The sequence below is a fragment of the Ixodes scapularis genome, unplaced genomic scaffold (assembly GCF_016920785.2).
Source record: "Ixodes scapularis isolate PalLabHiFi unplaced genomic scaffold, ASM1692078v2 PGA_scaffold0__279_contigs__length_252992795, whole genome shotgun sequence".
Lineage (NCBI taxonomy): Eukaryota > Metazoa > Arthropoda > Arachnida > Ixodida > Ixodidae > Ixodes > Ixodes scapularis.
The window spans coordinates 118,713,877-118,732,858 of NW_024609835.1; the positions used below are offsets into that span (position 1 = coordinate 118,713,877).

Sequence of the window (18,982 nt, forward strand, 5' to 3'; positions counted from 1 at the left end):
ATGGCTGCACAGACAGCGCATCGCTAGAGGGCCACGTCAACCTGAACACGGCAGCTGTAGCCATCCCTGCTATACGAATAAGCGCTACCAAGCAGCTCCCCGAAGGCGCCTAGACTAAAGGAGAACTTGAAGCAGTCCGCCTCGCCCCTGAGGCGGTCCTCGCACACCCCGACCCGCTAACAATGAATCTCTGGATCTTACAGATTCGAGAAAGGCAGTGAAGGAACGTAGAATAAAAAAACTACAAGCAAGATAGTCCGCACGATAAAGAACTTAATTGCCTCTCCGCTAGTGTCAAGAGGCCCCCCCACAAGAATTGCATGGGTTCCCGGTCACGCGGGTATACCCGGAAACGAACAGGTACATCGCCTGGCCCGCGCGTCGCTTATTCTTCCCTGCGGTTCGGACAAAATACGTGCATCACAACATGACTGTTTACGGCTACGCTCGCGATCGGGCACAGGCCTACTGGGAACCACAATATTATGATCCAGGCGAGGCTCGTACCAAGGTCAGAGGAGACCACCTAGCAATACTCGAGGAGGAGCCCCCCGAAAACCCGGACCCGCTCCCTTGCACGGGTTTCGGAAGACGGGCGAGCGTTCTCCCGATTCGAGTGAGAACGGACACCGCACTAACACCAGCGGGCATCGCATCTTGTAGTCAAAGTCACCCCGAGTCTCTCGTTCCAGTGCGAAAATCCAAAAACTCTCATCCGTTGTCCGTATATGGGCTTTTGAAAGCACCGACCACCTCACCTTCGGGCAGGCAGGAATATACTAATTGTTTTAAACCTTTACAAAGGCACTTTAATGGGTGTTCGGGGATGGACACGGACATTTGTCAACCCCGCAACTGACTTCGGCTGACAGGACCAAGAACACTCGTATAGAGTCCACTACACTAGTGGTTCTCAGCCATTGATGTTTCACGGACCCCTTCTGGATGGGCACAGATGATTGAGGACCCCATTCGTGCAGTGAGGAAGGGAAAGTACAGGTCAATTATGAAAGTGATTTAATAAACAGCTATCCTATAACTAAGGGCTAGTGTGAAGTATACTACTCTTATTGACATATACACGAGAAAACGCACCCGGAAATTGGAAAGTTTCTTCTCAAACTGAGAAAAGACTACTTTTATTTCCGGTCTTGACTGATGAGGCTGGGCTTCGCGGGCCCCTAGAATGCCTTTGCGGTCCCCAAAGGGTCCGCGGACCCCCATTTGAGAACCACTGCACTCCACAATCGGGTCCCACCAGCGCGGATCCTTGGTCGAAATTTGATAGGCCCCGAGTGGCGCGCAGAAACTAAACCCTGCCCATAGCTAAAAGCTAGTGTTGGGGATAACGTGTTACTTTTTTCGGAAACGTAGTAATGTACTCGTTACTTTAAACAAAAAGTGATGTCGTACGTACTCCCCTTACTTATTTCGAGTAACGTGTAACGCAGCTACGTCACTCTTTACTTATCCTTCCCAAGACTTAAAAAAATTACTCTTAAATTTTTTTTCGTATTTTTAGACGCTAAAATATATGGATTGGTTTTGCGTTTTTTTATTTTTGGTGTTCTTCTTTGCGTTTTTATCGTGAGTATTAAGGCGTTCAGTTTCTGGATGAACGTACCCAAAAAGAAATCTCCTCCAAGGGAAGGTAACGTTGTCGTCCTGGGCAATATATTTGTCCCAGAACCACACCAGCACATCCTGAAAAAAGGACCGAAGTTTTGCATCGAGCCCACCCTTAAACGCGTAGACACATTGGTTTTTTACAGGTTCCTTTCACGGAATGTACTAGAGGAGGACAAACCTAAGTGCATCACTGAATGTGTGGACGTCTTACTGAAAAGTTAGGTAGTCCCAAAAGATCGCGCAGTTTAGATCTTACGATTAACTTTTTCACATCCCAAAATTTGAATGTTATGTTATCCGACGAGGAAGGTTGTTTTGTAGTCATGCCTGATGGTTCATTCTCCGAGAAAGCTCATAAAGCTACCGAAAAGAATTTTAGAGAGGTATCGGAACATCCAGCCGAGATAAAAAGAAGAACTATTAAGTTCCTCACTGAACTCAACTTACAGTAAGTTGCGTCAGCAGACAAAAAAGGAGAAGGTCTCACTTTAACGGTAGTTTTCTCAGCTAAAACCCATAAACTGGGAATTCCTCTCCGCACCATAGTATCGGAACGTAACACTTGGCAACACGCCATCTTACATGGCAACAAGCCATATTTACAAAAACGCCTAAATTCCCTTTTAATCGCTGACCCTTTAGGTATCCCCAACTCCTAGGTAGTTATCGATGTTTTTAGGGACAGCACTGCAGAGGGGGGCACAGCATTTAGCTTTGATGTAGAAGACTTATACCACTCTTTGCCTCATGATGAATTTAAGGTAAGCGTTCAAGAGTGCATTTTGGAGTATAACGACGAAACTAAGTTCAGAACGCAATGCGGAATCACAGTTTAAGATTTCCTTGAACTATTGTCCGTGTACTTAAAATCTACCTTTACAGGGTGGGTGGGAAAAGTGTTCGGTCAAAAGTCAGGTGTTTGTATAGGGTCGAGAGTACCACCACCTTTACTAAGCGATATTTTCCTCAAGAAGATGGGTAGAGCTCTAGTTCAAAATTGGGAAATCACACCATTAAGATATTTAGGTATGTAGATAATTTCTTGGTCGTTGTTTAAGACTCCGATTTAGAAAAGCCGCTAGATTACGTTCTAAATATATTCAATGAGCTTGGTCAAGGACTTCGGTTGACTTATGAGACCCCCAAAAAGAGTCAAATACAGTTGTTAGATTCCCTTGCTGAATTAAAACAAAAAGAACAGGTTTTCTGGTTTTAGCATCCTAGAACATCAAAGAGTTCGCTAAACTAGCAGTCAGCGCATTCGAAACTCGTAAAAAAAGCATTGTATATTCCTGTTTGAAATCCGCTTTAACAAAATCACGTCTTCACACAATGGGCGTTAGCTTCGCTTCCCAAATTCAAAGGATTAGGAATTCCGGATACCTTGACTCTATTATTTCACCAGCTTGCGATAGTTTAATAAAAATCGTACATATTAGTTCCAATTTCATGTTGAAAGAACCAGTTAGAAAAGAAAAAAGAAAGTTTCAGTTCTTCTTTATCTTCACCGCATTTCACATGACTTAGAAGAAGTCGCGTCCAGATATGAGGTGAATGTTGTTTTCTTAGCCAAAAACAAACTAAGTAGATTATGTTTCACTGTATGTGTTCGCAAAGACGGAAATACAAAATCAGAATATAACATATGTCAGGTAAAGCATGGGAAAAAGTTCGTGTTGTGTGTAAAAAGCGTGGTTTACCGCATTTCCTTCTCTTGTGGGTGCTCTTATATCGGGCAGACTGGTCGGTGCTTAAACATCCACCTCAGAGAGCACCAGGGTTCCTTGAAAGACACCGCGTATTCCCATCTAGTGGTACACTGCCGAGATTGTGGGTGCGAACCACGCTTAAAGGACACTATTATATTATACCAACATCATGACCAAACCAGAGCCTTTTATACGGTTGAAGCGTACAACATCACGCAGAAGAACAGTTCGTGTGTGAGCCAATCTTCGGTGGCTATGACCCGTAGCGAGGTGAACTTTCTGGATTTAGGGTAACAAGAGCTCTTGAGGAAAGAAAGAGGAAAACAACTTCTATAACCAAATGAAAAAAGAAAAAGGCGACATATTGCACGAGGCGCCCAGCAAGCGCGGGAAAATTTGATTTCAAGTACAGCGAGCTAAAATAGGAGCAGTGGAAAAATAGCCGCCCTCCAGGTGAGGCGCTTCGTGTAGAACCTACCAGAGCGCTGGTGTTCGATTCCTGAGCACTCCTGCCAGCGAAGTTCGCGCCAAGCGTAGCTGTTTTTGATCTTAGCGGTTCATTAGTGTGGCCTATGCATGCTTTATGGGTGTTTCAACGTCTACGAATTAATTTTTAAAGTTGACTTGGGCAATGTAGGGAAAACCGAGGTAACCAGTCTTGCATACTGGCGCGTAGCGGTGCGCATCCGTCTTCTTTCTCTTCGTTTTCATTGCTTAGCGACAATGCTCAAAACAATCTAATCACAATGTCAAACACTTGAAATTCACGAAAAGAAACTGCGAAAACGACCATAGACACCACAGAAACCATCTGAGAACGTATGCGACGCAATATTCCATGATACAGTAGCCATACCCTCCGGATTTCAACAACAGCGCCACTGGCGGCAGTCTACACCTCTGGCTTCACACGGCCAATGGGACGCCGCCGATGCTTTTTCCTTTTTCCCTATATCCTAGTTCACTGTACTCCATGTTTTTCATGTCATTGTCTTTCCTTCTTGATGTCCTAATAACAAACTAGTTGATAATCAGCGCTTGTCTTGTGTTGTATTCGTCTTTTTGTTCTCTTCCCTGTCGCGCTGTTTTTTAACATGAACGTCCCGTTTCTTGAAATATGGCACTTATGCATACCTGTAATGTCAAAGAGTAAGACACTATATAGTTTTAGGAAACCGTGTTTGCACATCCGATACGGTATGAACTGCGCATGCGCGAGTCTTCTACGGTAGCGCATGCGCAGTTCGTACCGGAAGTCCATCGTACCGTATCGGATGTAGAAAAACGGTTCCGTAAAAATTCATAATTAAAACAAAGTAACGTTGGTTTTTTTTTTTTTTTTGTGGCAAGTAACGAGTAACTTATTTTGTTACTTTTTTCGGTAACTCCTACAACGCTGCCAAAAGCAAGCACAAAACGGCGGAACCCCTGCGGGGCAAGAGGCCCTTTGAGCAGCCGAGCCGGCACAAAAAGCACAGGCACGGCGCACCCCTCGCCCGACAAAAGCACGATGGAGTGCTTGCCTAGCCAGTGGTTTCTTTAAATAGGATATCGGCACAAGAATGAACATATTACAGCCGAGCACAATTAATCATAAGCCGTTAGACAATACAGAAATTTTCCCGAACTTAACAGAAAGGCTCATGACAGCCTCAGTTTTCGACGGATCGTGCACCAGATTGGCGAACTGTTTCAATTAGACAACGTCGTATGAGATTTTCTGCGTAATGTCGGCTCTAGTTTTTGTTTTGCTTAAGTGGAATTAGAGTTTCTTCATCAATTTTCGGAAAGAGACTCGCATAAAAAAACCTCCAACGTTCTCGAGGCAAACTTGAACTGAGGGGCACAGTAAAAACCGGATGCTCTTAAGTATACCTCTCTCCCCGGCCTGATCCTACGCAGTCCTTTCTCCGCGAAGCGAACTTGAAGAGCCCACGGCTTGGTGAGCGTGCGCTCACGTTTTTTTCGTCTGCTCATTTTGATTTTTTTTTTTTTTGTGGGCGAATTTGCCGCTCAGAGTCTATGTTGCCGTCATTTCGGCACAAGCGTCAAAGAAGCGTAGGTCGGAGATGCAAACGATCACGGCGTTGACCTGATTCCAGTGATGACGCAAGATCTCCTGCCTCCGAGGTTTTCCTAGAAACGTCAAAATCACCCAGAAAAAGGGTTTTTTGCAATCATTTTTATAGGAGAGATTTACTGGACACAACACTTGAGTGCGCTGTTTAGAGCGCATGCTCAAAAACGAGCTAAATGAATAGGCCGCTAACACCGGCAGTACTAATTGTGTGAAATGCCCGTTGCAAATGGCGACGTGCGCGACCGAAAGCGTCGCTGTGGTCGGCCTTTCACGATTGGCCCAAAAGCTGACTATGACGTCGGAAAGGGTATACCATCGACGGAAATAAGAAGAATGAAGGAACTTTAATTTCGACGGTGTTGGCAGTGTTCCTTTGAGAGCGCAATGATTTCAGGCTTCCACCATGCTATTTACAAACACCATCGAACTTGTTCGCAAGGCAATGACGTCACAAGGGGGAACCATAGGAGGGCGCCACCAAAACATCTCGCCGCAGGACTGTGGAAGGTCGCCGTCAGCACGCGCTAAGTAGCCTCGCACACAAATATGGCCGTCAGTGAATATTGGTGGCCATATCTGTGCACGCGGCTGCTGAGCGCGTCCTGACGGCGAGCTTCTGAATTTCTTTTGCAACGGGCATTCCGCACCGTGAAGATTGCCGGTCTTAGCAGGCTATTGATGTGAGCAGGTTCTGATCATGTGCTCTAAACATCGCCCTTAAATAAGGCGTCCAGTGAAGTGCGCGACCAAAAGGCGTCGCTGTGATTCCCCTTCCACGATTGGCCATACGTTCACTATGACGTCTTGAATCGGGTGAATTCTGCCTTTATGAAGAGAACAGGAATATCACATTGTCAGCTTTGACGGTGGTGGTTGAGACTGTCGCTGACAACTGATAATCATGGTCGGGACGTCAGAGATCGGAACCGGGGACCCACTGAAAGATCGTGTCGTTGATAGAGCGGAGCGTATTTGAAAATCTGTAATACCCGTCTGAGGGCGGCGCCCTAAAGGCCTGTTCACACATACAGCGGAGCGCTAAGTTAGCGCTACGTGAGCGCTCCAAGGAGCGCTCATGTGGCGCTTCCTGGCGCGTGACTTAGTGCTAACCCAGCGCGCGATTAGCGCTTCCGTAGCGCCTTGTTAGCGCTCCAGTAGCGCCTTGTTAGCGCTCCAGTAGCGGCTTGTTAGCGCTTCAGTAGCGCCGTGTTAGCGCTTCAGTAGCGCTTCTTGTACCGCGGTACTGCGGATTTGCGCGTGCACTGCGGTTCCGGTTCCGGGAGTAGGCGTCCGCGGAGCGACGGGCAGTACGACGACGGGCGGGGTGGTCATCATCGGGTTCTTCTTCTTCGGCTTCTGCAGCAGGGGTCCGGATTCTGGGAGTTGGACTTTGATACGGCGGCTTGCTCGGGCGTCGGCGTTTTCTGCGAAGGGTAGCCTTCCGGGGCTGAGCACCTCACTTGGCCGGGATGTCTTCGGAGGGGTACGCTCCACGGGCATAGAATGCGATACCCCGCATCTCCACCAAAGTGTCACGAATGACAATTGATGAGGCGATGATAACTGAAGAAACTAAACGTTTAATGGGGTGAACTTGTGCCCAAAACAAAAAAAGGGAAGAGAAGAAAACAGCAGAGCGTCGCGGGCGTCGATTTTGGCGAAACCGCAGGATCAAGCGCTGGGGCGAGACTGACTGCGGCTTGCCACGCGAAGCTTCTTTTGTACACGTGTGGGCTTATCGAAAAATGGGCGTAGAAGGTTCGCGCATAGAACATTTTAACCTCGAACATGCAACAGAGTTCTCGAATTTACCAGAACAGTAAATTGCAAGAATAAACGAAAGACGCGTCGCGCCCAGGAATCAAACCCTGGCTCTTCGCGTGGAAAGCAGGCGCGATAACCATTAAGCCACGGCCACGCAGCCCACTACGCCAGGTACGCGCGCGGCACGCCGGTGCGATGCTCATCGAGATCGAAACGGGCAGTGGTGGGGATCGAACCAGACTTGTGCCTATCTCAGATATCCTACTCGAGGTACTGTATTTCAAATACTTTTTGAAGTATCTTTGTATCTTGCAAATACTTTTTACCGAGAGTATTTTATACTCTATTTTAATTACATATCTGGGTATCTTGTACTTGAAGGGCGGAATGTAAAAACACATTTTTTACATTCCGCCATTTTTTAAGTTTTTCGGTATGAAGTGGCGTGGGCGTGGCACCAGCAAACGTGAACATTCTTTCGAGCAAGCGAATCCTGTTGCTAGCCCCAATTAGCTACAATAAGTTAGATTGAGCTCATGAAAAAAAAAATCGCTTTTTTTGCCGATTGTGATTCATGTTTCAGCCCAAAGTTCGTACACTGAAGGTTTTTACCTCGCCTCCCCAAATTTGCCTCTTGTTCCTTAGAGTTTCCCCCGAAAAATCCTCAAACCAAAGGGTTGGTTCTACAGAAGTGAAGATTGCCACACTGAGGCGCAACGCAGACCGCAAAACTACCTACAACAACAATGCAGACGTAAGTGTAAAAAAATAACAATAAAAGAAAATGAGAAGTAGATCCACACACACACAAAATACATTTTTGTTTTTGCATGTCTTATATTTAACCCCGCAACGGCAAAACGTCGAGGTTTTCTTTTGTTTATTTTCTTTTTGTCGGCAGTCCGTCCCTTATTGCTTTCGCGAACGATATCTGTAAGCGAACATTGATAAGCAGAGAGCAGGACAGGAAGCGAACTAAAAGCTGGATGATTTCTCGAAATCCCAAAAAAAGCGTCCCCCAACGTTGAGTACCTTTTTGAGCGCAACCTACTTGAAGAAGGTGCGGCCACTGCCGTGGCTATTATGTGCGTTCTCTTTGTTATTTAGTCACTCATATCCGTATCTTAATTTTGTTTATAGCGAACTCCCCATATAGGGAATATAAATAAGGTGCACCGCAGGACGTGTTATTCAGCGATGTCACTATAGCTAAAGCGCCCTCTTTATTTCTTCCCCAAAAATGTTTTGTAACATTTATCAGTCATATTGCCACGCTCTTTGCCGAGCGAGTGCCTGGTCGAATGGTTACCGCACTTGGCTCTCGCGCGGAGCTTCCGCGTTCGATTCCAGGGAGCGGACTCCCTCTTTTGTTTATTCGTTCAACTTGACATTCTCGTAAGTTCGAGACGATTGTCGTCTGATCGGGTTACGAACGTTCTACAAGCCGAACGTTCTACGCCGAATGTTCCAGAAACCTACGTGGGTGCATAAAATGCTCCGTGTGGCGGTCCGGAGTCAGTCCCGTCCCAGCGCTCGATCCTACTGTTTCTCCGACATTGACGCCTGTGACGCTAGCCTTTCTCTATTTTGTTTTGGGCACAAGCTCGCCCCATTAAACGTTTATTTTCTTCAATTATTCGACGCCTCATCATTTGTCATTCGTGACAATATCCAGCTCCTTATAGTTGGACTCCAAAAAATAGTCGTAAGATGTTTTTTCTTTTTTTGCCGTTTTGTGTTGTTGTGTGCTAATAACCGATTCTGGTAAACCAGGTTTGTGCAACTGTAGAATTGTCGTTGTCACTGACGTCGGTATCTGAAAAAGTAATTGAATTACATTTCTAAGTATTTGTACTCTACTCAAAATACTTTACAATAAATGTAGCTTGAGTAGTATTTTAAATACTTTATGAAGCAGGTATTTAGTAACTTAAATACTTTCATCGAGTATTTTGTCCAACACTGAATTGAACCAAGGATCCCTGGGTTCTACAGCTCGAGCTTTCGATCCAGCTTCCTCCCAACTACCAGGCGGTATTGAGAAATCTTTTATCATTTTTGAAATTAGTTTTGGAGCGTTTACGAACAGAATACTGGAGTTTCTAAGGTGCCGACACAACATAGTTTCTTGGTAAACAAAGAAATAACAACTAAACTTTCGTTTTTGTACACGTTTAAAGTACAATAACAGCTGGATTTATACTATAGTGTTAACTCCGTAGACGTTTCGGGTAAAATAACTGAGTTTATTGTTAATATAACGGCATGTTGCACGTCCGACCTTGGCCGCTGCCTGAGCGAGTCTGTTCTTCCCTCCCGATGGGTTTGCGCAGCGAGCGCGCTTTCGCTGATCCCGGCAAAAGTACCGCCATCTCATATCTAAGTGGCGAACCGCGGGTTACACTCGGCCATCCTGCTTTACCGACCGTCCCGGTCGGAATCCTCGTCGGAATCTTCGGAGTCGAAGTCGTCTTTACTCCAGGGCTTTAGCTTGTCCACAGTAGCGACGCTGCAGTAATGTCTCCGTGTTCACCGACTACCGGGGAGGTCTTCGATACGGTAGCGGTCGTTGGGCAGTCGCTCCGTGACAACGAACGGTCCCTTGTATTTTAGAGCGCAGCTCTTAGGGGCCCGTTCCCGGCTTGAGCAGCGTCGCCGTCGGCGTCGCCGTTGGCGTCGCCGTCGGCGTCGGCGTCGGCGTCGGCGTAACCGCAACCCTCGTAACCCTCGTGAGGGTTACGAGGGTTACGAGGGTTAATCTCATGAGGGTTACCCTCACGAGGATCACGAGGGCCACGAGGGTTACTTGCTCTCGTAACCCTCACGAGGGTTACGAGGGTTAGTTACCCTCAAAAGGGTTACCTTCACGAGGGTTACCCTCACGAGGGTTACTTACCCTCGTAACCCTCACGAGGGTTACGAGGGTTAGTTACCCTCAAAAGGGGAACCCTCACAAGGGTAAGTAACCCTCGTGAGGGTTACTTACCCTCGTAACCCTTACGAGGGTAACGAGGGTTAGTTACCCTCAAAATGGTTACCTTCACGAGGGTCACGAGGGTTATGAGAGTTACCCTCACAAGGGTCACGAGAGTTACCCTCACGAGGGTCACGAGAGTTGCCCTCACAAGGGTTACTAGGGTTACCCCCCCGAGGTCACGTGACCCCCCGTTGACGTCATAGCCACTGATGACGTCATCAGTGACGTCACTGATGACGTCACCGGCATCCGCCTCGTCATCGTCATCATCACTGATGACGTCATCAGTGACGTCACTGGTGACGTCACCGGCATCCGCATCGTCATCATCATCATCACTGATGGCATCATCAGTGAGGTCACTGACGACGTCATCGGCATCGTCACGTGGCCCCAGGTCACGTGACCCCCCGACGTCACGTGACGCCCCAAGGTCACGTGACTCCCACAAGGTCACGTGACTCCCACAAGGTCACGTGACCCCCAAGGTCACGTGACCCCCCGCCCCCCGAGGTCACTTGACCCACCCCCCAGTAACCTTCCCTCCTCCTCAAGAGCTGCGCTCTAATTCGGCGTTACAGGGAGTTGTAAACGGCTTTCATTTTTTTTTCTCGCAATTTTCTAGATTCACCGCTGGCCGTAGGCTCTCGTTCGACGAGCACCACATCTCCCGAGTTGTAGATCGGGGCTTGAGACCGCGTCTTGTTGTAGCGCTCTTGATGTTTTCTTTGGTCGTCACGGATGTTTACAATCGCCGCGGCTCATCTCGCTTCCACCTCGCGGTCAAATTCTTCCGAAAGGGCGTCTTCCACGCAGTCACCGGTAATACTCCGTGGCCGGTAGTTGAAAAGGAGTCCAAACGGGGTAGTCTTAGTCGCCTGATAGAACGTGTTATTAATCCCCCACTGGACTTGAGGCAGTGTCGAGTCCCAATCCCGACCTCCTAGGTCTTTGGTCAAGCTTGCCACCGCCGGAGTTATCATCCGATTGTAACGCTCGACTTGTCCGTTCGCTCGAGGCGCATTGGTTGCGTTCTTGACGTGCGTAATTTTGAAGGCTTCGCACATTGCCTTAAATTTGGCACTGGTGAATGCGGTCCCTCGGTCTGTGATCACCATTGTCGGCGGCCCGAAGGTGCTGACCCCATCCTGTAGAAACTGTGCTGCCGGTCCAGCTGACGTGTTGCGAACTGCTCTCAATTGCACGAACTTCGTGAAGCCGTCAACGGCTACAATTATGTAAGCATTTCCGGACTTACTCCTGACAAACGGTCCGAGATGGTCAATGTGGACGGTGTGAAAGGGTTTCGCGACCTTCTCGATGCTGTGCAGCTTTCCGGGTTTCTTTCCGGAAGTCGTCTTGTGAAAGAGGCACTCGATGCACGCGGCGATGTACCTTCTCACGTAGCGCTTCATTCCTGGGAACCAGTACGTTTCTCTGAGTTTTGCCAGGGTCTTGTCCAAAGCGAAGTGCCCAATGTCGTCGTGGCACGATTTCACCACCCTCCAACGTGCCTGGCTCGGAACGACCCACGGGCGTTTTTCCACAGAGTCGCTGCCTTGGAACTTCTTGAACACCTTGCCGTTGCGCAACTGGTATTCGCTTTGAACGCGACGGTCTTCTTCAGAGAGGTGTTGCTTTCGCTCAAGTCTCTCCTTCAGTGCCATGATCTTGGGATCATTCTGCTGGGCAATAGCAAGACAGTCTTTGATCCCGACGTTCGTAGCGAGCATCTGCAGGCCACTGACAACTTCCATCTCTTCGGGAGGGTCGTAAGGAGAACGACGTAACGCATCGACGTGCGCCATTGCTGTGCCCTTTCGATATTCGATATCAAAGGTAAACTCCTGGAGACGAAGCCACCACCTGCCAATTCGTGGGAGAAGAGTTCTCTTGCTCATCGTTGCACGCACCGCATTGCAGTCGGTGATCACCTTGAGCTTGAGTCCGATCAGGTAGGTTCGGAACCTTTCGAGTGCCCACACAACCGCCAACGTTTCCAGCTCGTGCGAGTGGTATCTCTCTTCGTAATCTGTTGTTCGTCGACTGGCGTAGACGACTGGGTGAAGCTCTCCGTTTGATTGCTCTTGTAAGAGGATTGCTCCCAGCCCATCTTTGCTGGCATCAGTGTGAACCTCTGTCCTTGCATCGAACGAGAAGTGCGCCAATATAGGTTTCTCGACTAGTCTTTTCTTGAGCTCGTCAAACGCGGCATCATGTGTATCGGTCCATTCCCAGGGTTCGCCCTTGGACGTCAGCCTCGTTAGAGGTTTGGCAATGGCAGCGAACCCCCTCACAAATCTTCAGAAGTAGCTCGTGAGACCCAGAAATTTACGTACCTGGTGTACGTTTGTGGGCTTCGGGAAGTCAGCTACGCACTGGAGTTTGTGACTTCCCGGTCGTACACCTCCCGCGGAAATGTCGTAACCGAGGTAGTCCTCTCGGTCGTAGAAAAAGTAACACTTGCTGAGTCGTAACGTTAGTCCGGCTCCTCGAAGGACGTCCAGAACCATTCGCAGATGATCGAGTCCCTCCTCTACGGTTGCCGTTGGGAGCAAGACATCATCCATGGAGGCGAGTGCCACAGTGTAGCGCAGGGGTCCCAACACAGCGTTAATCATCCTCTGGAATACCGCCGGGGCGTTTGCCAATCCGAATGGCATACGTACGAATTCATAATGACCGTCCGGTGTGACAAACGCAGTCTTGTGTCGCGACTCTGCTGACATGGGGATCTGGTAGTAACCCGACGCCAGGTCGAGGCTCGTGAAGAAGCACTTCCCTCGAAGACGATCTAACTGGTCGTCAATCAGTGGCAGTGGGTACCTGTCCTTCTTCGTGAGACGATTCAAGGCTCGATAGTCCACGCAGAGTCTTTGTTCTCCCGTCTTCTTTCGTACCATCAGGATAGGACTCGCGTATTCGGAGGTCGAGTCGACGACGATCCCCGCTTCCTTGAGTTCTGCGATGACTTCCTTCGTGTGAACTCTTTCCGCAAAGGAGAGTCGATAGGGGCGGAACTTGACTGGCTCCTGAGACGTCAGCTCGATCTTCATTTCGGCCATTTTCGTGTGTCCAATCTCGGAAATTTTTCGCGCGAAGCAGTCGCTGTACTCATCAATGAGGCGTTCGAGTACTTCTCGCTGCTCCAGAGTGACAGAGGGCCCCGTTTTGATCTCCTCGCTTGGCACAGGGCGTCGTTCAGCCGTGTTGATGTTCAGCTCTTTTCTCGGAGAGGGCTTGTCGTCTGGATAGCAGATCACCGCTCGTGCTATCCGCTTGTTCTCTTCGATGTCGAGGTTGTGATTCGACACGTTCATGATTGGCAGGCGAGTTTCGTTGTCCTCACTGACGTTCAAGACACAGCGTGGTATGCTGTGTTCGCGTCCTTCTTGGCCCCTGAACTGTGCGTCGACGAACACATCCGTGTGGGGTGCACTGCCCGTTACGTGAAGTTTGACGAATCCCACAAACTTCGGGGGAACTACCGTCGATTCCTTTGCCCAAAGGCAGACAGAGCGCTGCGGCAGATCAGGGATCTCAATAGAGCAACGTGTCGTCGTTCTCGTGAACGTTCTCGCGCTCCTCGAAAATCCTCACCGTGTTTCGACGTCTGACAACCGTTACGTGAGGTTGCTCCGTGAAAGGCTGTCCCACGAGAAGGGGTATAGATTGCGAGCTGCTGGGCACCACAAACAGCTGAACGTCCGCCGTCGCTTGATCGATCGCGATGGTAGCACTTGTCTCGCCGCACGGTGTAACGCGTCCAGATCCGTACCCTCCGATGGTAAACGGCACTGCCGGCTCTGAGTAGGATATCTTTAGGCGGTCCGCATCTTCCTGCCGTAGAGTAACGCACTGACTACCCAGGTCGACACACGCCTGCACTTTGTGGCCATTTAGTTTCGCAGGCATAAAGTACTTTTCAATGGCAGCTTCGGCGGCGCGGAAGTTTGCATCGACCACATTCTGGGCGACCCGCGGCCCGCTTTCTCGCTTTTCCCGACAGTCCCTTGCGTCATGACCCACGCCCTTGCAAACGCCGCACCGGGCCTTCCGCTGGGGCGAAGGGCAGTTCATGGACACGTGACCGTAGTCGTCGCAGTTAAAACAGAGCGTTTCACCCCTTTCGTTGAAGAGCGGCTTCTTCCTCGGTCTGAGCGGAGGAGGATCCACCCTCTCACGGCGCGCCTCGGACTTCGACCCTGTCGCTCGGTCGGCTCCGTTCTCGAAACGGTGCCTCGAAGTCAAGGGCGAACTTGATGCCCCCTTCAACGCCGGGGAAGCCGAGGACGCCATGTTGCCCAAGCGCTCTTCAAGGCGTTTTAAGCAGTGAAGTAGCTGTTCTGGGGATTCGTACGTGCGTACGCTGACTGCCCTGATAGCGCCTTCATCGTTTAGTCCGGTTATGATGTACTCGATGCACGCTTCGTCACCAAGGTTGCACCGACGAGCCTTTGAGAGCTTGTCGTAGTAGTACGATTCAATCGGCTCACCTCGCTTGCGACGCCGATCCTCCATGTCACGATGCAGGCGTTGCATCGATGTGGCCGACGGGAACGCGCGCCCGAGTTCTTCCTTCCATTCCGTCCACGTTTTATCTACCGACGACAGGGAATCGTACCAGCTCCTCGCCGGGCCCTCGAGCTTCGTAAGTGCGTTGCAGGACGTCATCCTGTCAGTCCACTGATAGATGTCGGCAAGGTCGTCGATTCGTCGGATTCACGTGTCAACCATCGGGCAGCTTAATAAAAGCGGGTTGAACGACGGTACCAGCCGCGCCGTCTCCCCCACGCCGGAGACAGGCGAAGCAACCGCTTGAGTCTGGAGAAGCGCCATGCCGCTGACCACTTCTCTCACCGCTGTCTGGACTGTCGCCTGGACAATCGCTGTTACGTCCAGCGCTGTATCAGGTCCCGTTGCAGACGGAGTCGGAAGTTCGTTGCCGGTCTTCTCCCCTCTGTCCTGGTTCCCGCCATCTTCGTCGTTGCTCGTGACGGTCGAAGATGCTGCGTTGCGAGTTACAGGACGCATCGTTGGGGTACGCAGGCGATCGTTTTGCGTTCGGGGCGTTCGCAGTTGATCCCACTTCTGATTTGTTAACTCCGTAGACGTTTCGGGTAAAATAACTGAGTTTATATTTAATATAACGGCATGTTGCACGTCCGACCTTGGCCGCTGCCTGAGCGAGTCTGTTCTTCTCTCCCGATGGGTTTGCGCAGCAAGCGCGCTTTCGCTGATCCCGGCACAAGTACCACCATCTCATATCTAAGTGGCGAACCGCGGGTTACAATAGTATAAAAAAGTTAATTTGTAAAGAAAAAAAAAAAGAACGCAACTTGATTTTGACATGACATCAAAGCGAAACTTCTGATTCGTTCGACCAGGGACGTGAAAACGAGAAACACCCATAGCCTGTCAGGCAGACACCCGATAACTGGTGGAACTCATTACGGGGCGCACTTCACCGAGTGTATAATTGTAACGCCGAAGCAAGTTGATTAAATCCGAAACGTGGTGCGCAGTGCCGAGGCCATCACGGAGCACGTGCACAACCGTATTTCCCCACTATAATTTCCGATCTCGGGATAAGAAACACAAGAGTTACTTCCGGTAAACAGCAACGATAGACAAAAAACAAACAAACAAAAAATGCTCATCACCATGGTCCCGGCATCCCCTTCCCCCGCCCCCCCCCCCCCCCCCAAATGAAGTTAAGGATTTAAATCCAACAAGTTGACCAACAAACCAAGTTTGTTCTTTCGTGTATTTTTCTCCAAGCCCTAGAATACAAACGACGTAGACAGCGTGACTAATGAAACCCTAATCTGTGCCGCACGTTCCTAAAGTACGGCGCCCAGACGAGCGTTAGTGTAGAAAGGCGGAACGCCAAGTCCGCCCCCCTTTTCCACACTCACGTCAATACCGTCACAACTGGAGAGAACCGGGAACGCCGAGAGCATTTGCCTCGATCACCGACGCCCTCGTCAATATTTCGTCCCTCTCGAAGGTCTCTAAGACGACATTGACTGCAACTGCGCGGTTCAGTATTGGCAAGGAGAGGTAATCGCAGTGTTTCGTACCGGTACTATAAAAGACGAATAGTCGCTGTTTCCCCAGCGGCGCGCGTGGACGGGCATTAAAGTCTGCGCAGCCGCTGCGTCTGAGGGAGCCCCTAACGGATTCACTAATGCGAGTTTGGTGTACGCGTTGTATCCAGCTCCAGTCATTAAACACCCTTGGAAAGAATCGTGCCAGAGGTTGGTATGCCATTACGAAGGCGCTCTTTTCGTCCGTTATGCGCCGGGCAAAGTGTGCATGGTAATCCCCAAAGAACGGCTTCTTCTTCGGGTGGGTCGACCGCGAGGCGATTGGGACATTGTGCACGCGCAGGAATGCTGGTTTCTACAAGGTCTCGTAAAAACTTGACGGTCACCGAGAAGTTGTCGAGGACACCTCGTTATTCTATATGTTTGAATCTTTCGAAGAGATCTGTGCTAATAACTTTTTTTTTCGGATACGTCGACTTGGTGGAGCGGCTTTGTGACTCCGTTTCTTTAGCTTTTACCGATAGGGCAGTGAATTAGTACGATGTTTAGATGGTTCTTGCAAAACAAAAAAAGTAAACTCGTGTCATGAGAAAGTTTTCCGGAGAAAAACTGGAGCACCAGAAACGCTGCCGAGGCGCACAAGATGTCACTTTCGGATGATGCGGCATATGGGCGGAAGGCCTAGCTATATACTGGCAGTCAGAAACCCAGATCGAAAATTTGTAAGCATACGGAGGACTGGCGGTGTCGTCTAACGCACAAACTTGCAACGATTAGTCGAATTGAGATGCTTTATGTTTTGAGACTGTTATCTTTGATACTAATTGGTTTCTCAAGACGTTTCCTCTCCCCCCTACGGCGATCAATCCCAGCAGTCATAATATATATATATATATATATATATATATATATATATATATATATATATATATATATTACTATAGGGTGAAAGGCAGTGAAGTGTTCGAACCAGAGATATTTGGGAATCGTGGCATTAGCTAACACCTTGTTCAACAACTAGAGTACCGCGCGTCATGTATTTGTATGTTGTGTATGTGATATTAAGATAGTAACGAGACTTCATTTGGATTGAAGAAGCAAAGCACACACGATCATGTTTTTTTTATTTGCCTCTGAAATATTTCTCGCTGTAGAGTATGCTGTGGAATGTTTTTTTTTTATATATACATTTTTGCGCAAGAAATACAGTTATATTTATTATATTCTAGTAAGTCTAAGAAAAATATTACGATGTAGTTGCGTCTAAATATTTATTACAACGACCGGCGTAGTTGGAGATGTACAAATGTAATATAATCTGTAAGATTTGGCGTGTGATATGCGATACAATCGACTACGTGAGGGACAAAAATATTAATTAATGTATAGACATCCCCAGTTCTTAAGAATTAGAAGTACGACAAATAAGGGTGGCTTTATTAGGATTACCATACCATATCTAAAGTGCTGATTATTTAAAATTGCCCGCCATACAACATACTCAATATTCAAAGAAGTATAGATGTAATTAAAGGACACATTGGTGTTTAGAATAAGCTAATTAATTGTAGTCTAAAAGTTTGAAAAAGTCACAATTTAAGTGTTATTTGGCCGTTAATTACGAAACTGCTCTATTTGTAAAGTACGTAATGCACCACATTTTAACTAGTGCCATGTAGGTCTCTTACAAACAAAATAAATAGTGTCCATTTAATTCTCTAAAAAAAATTCTGATGTACCAGCGCGATATTCTCACCCGGAGTCTCTTGAGATGTGAGCGTACTCGCGCAGCCAAAGCACAACGGAAGGCAACAAGCACGTGCCGAAAACTGGTCGCCCCTTAGCTGACTTGTGCCCGTTACTTAAAAACAATGTAATGGATTTAATTCCAAATTACCGAGCCTCAAATGCAATGGATTACCATTAAGAATTCCTTTCGTTGAAAAGTAACATATTACTTTACTCGCTACGTTACAATTTACTTTCCCCATTTCTTTCGCCTTTCACTTATGAAGAAAAGGGTAGAAACGTTTTTGATGGTTTCAAGAATGTTCTGCGACACTACTTTCCATTTCTCATACGCCCGCATTATGGTAGTCCTTGTAAAACTAAAACATTGTGTTTAAGAGAAAGAATTGAGATGCAGTTTCTTCACCTGCAAGCTGACAAGGCACCGAAACCTGCAACCAAACTCGCCATCCCGCTAGCTTACGGCGACCGGAAATAATCCCTGGAATTATAGACAAAGCTAGCGGTGCGCATGCTCAGTAGCAGCGTCTACCTCCGCTGGGAAACCAAGAAGACAACGCCTACTTGGCATTGCCTTTTCGATTTTTTTGTTTTTCGCATATCTCTATATGCCTTGCACTTTTTTTAATAATTTTAGTGACCGGTCATACAAAAAAAAAATTGTGTTTTTTTTTAGTTATTCTGCTCTTCACGATGTCTTTCATTTTACTGAACTTGCTATCTTTATGCTGCCGAACTGCCTGCTCACATAGCTGCAGCCTCTGTATTATGTTAACATTTTTAAAATGTAACCAGTAATTAAAGTAATCAGTTACTAATAATTGTAACGAAATTACATTACAAATTGCTGCCGCAGAAAAGTAACATGGCAATTACAAAATCACTTGAAAAAGCAAAGGATTACAGATAATCCGTTACTTGTGACGGATAACTTCTCAAGCCTGCCCCAAAGAGACGCCCTGCGCTTCTTTCCATGTCATTGACGGTAGGGTATCAGCATGCTATTTTGTATTATTAAAGGTGC

At 48.1% G+C, this 18,982-nt stretch overlaps 1 pseudogene; it reads left to right on the forward strand.

The window, feature by feature from the left end:
* Positions 1 to 1,952: 1,952 nt before the first annotated feature.
* On the forward strand, positions 1,953 to 2,943 carry LOC120845941 (annotated as a pseudogene).
* The last annotated feature ends 16,039 nt before the right edge of the window (positions 2,944 to 18,982 follow it).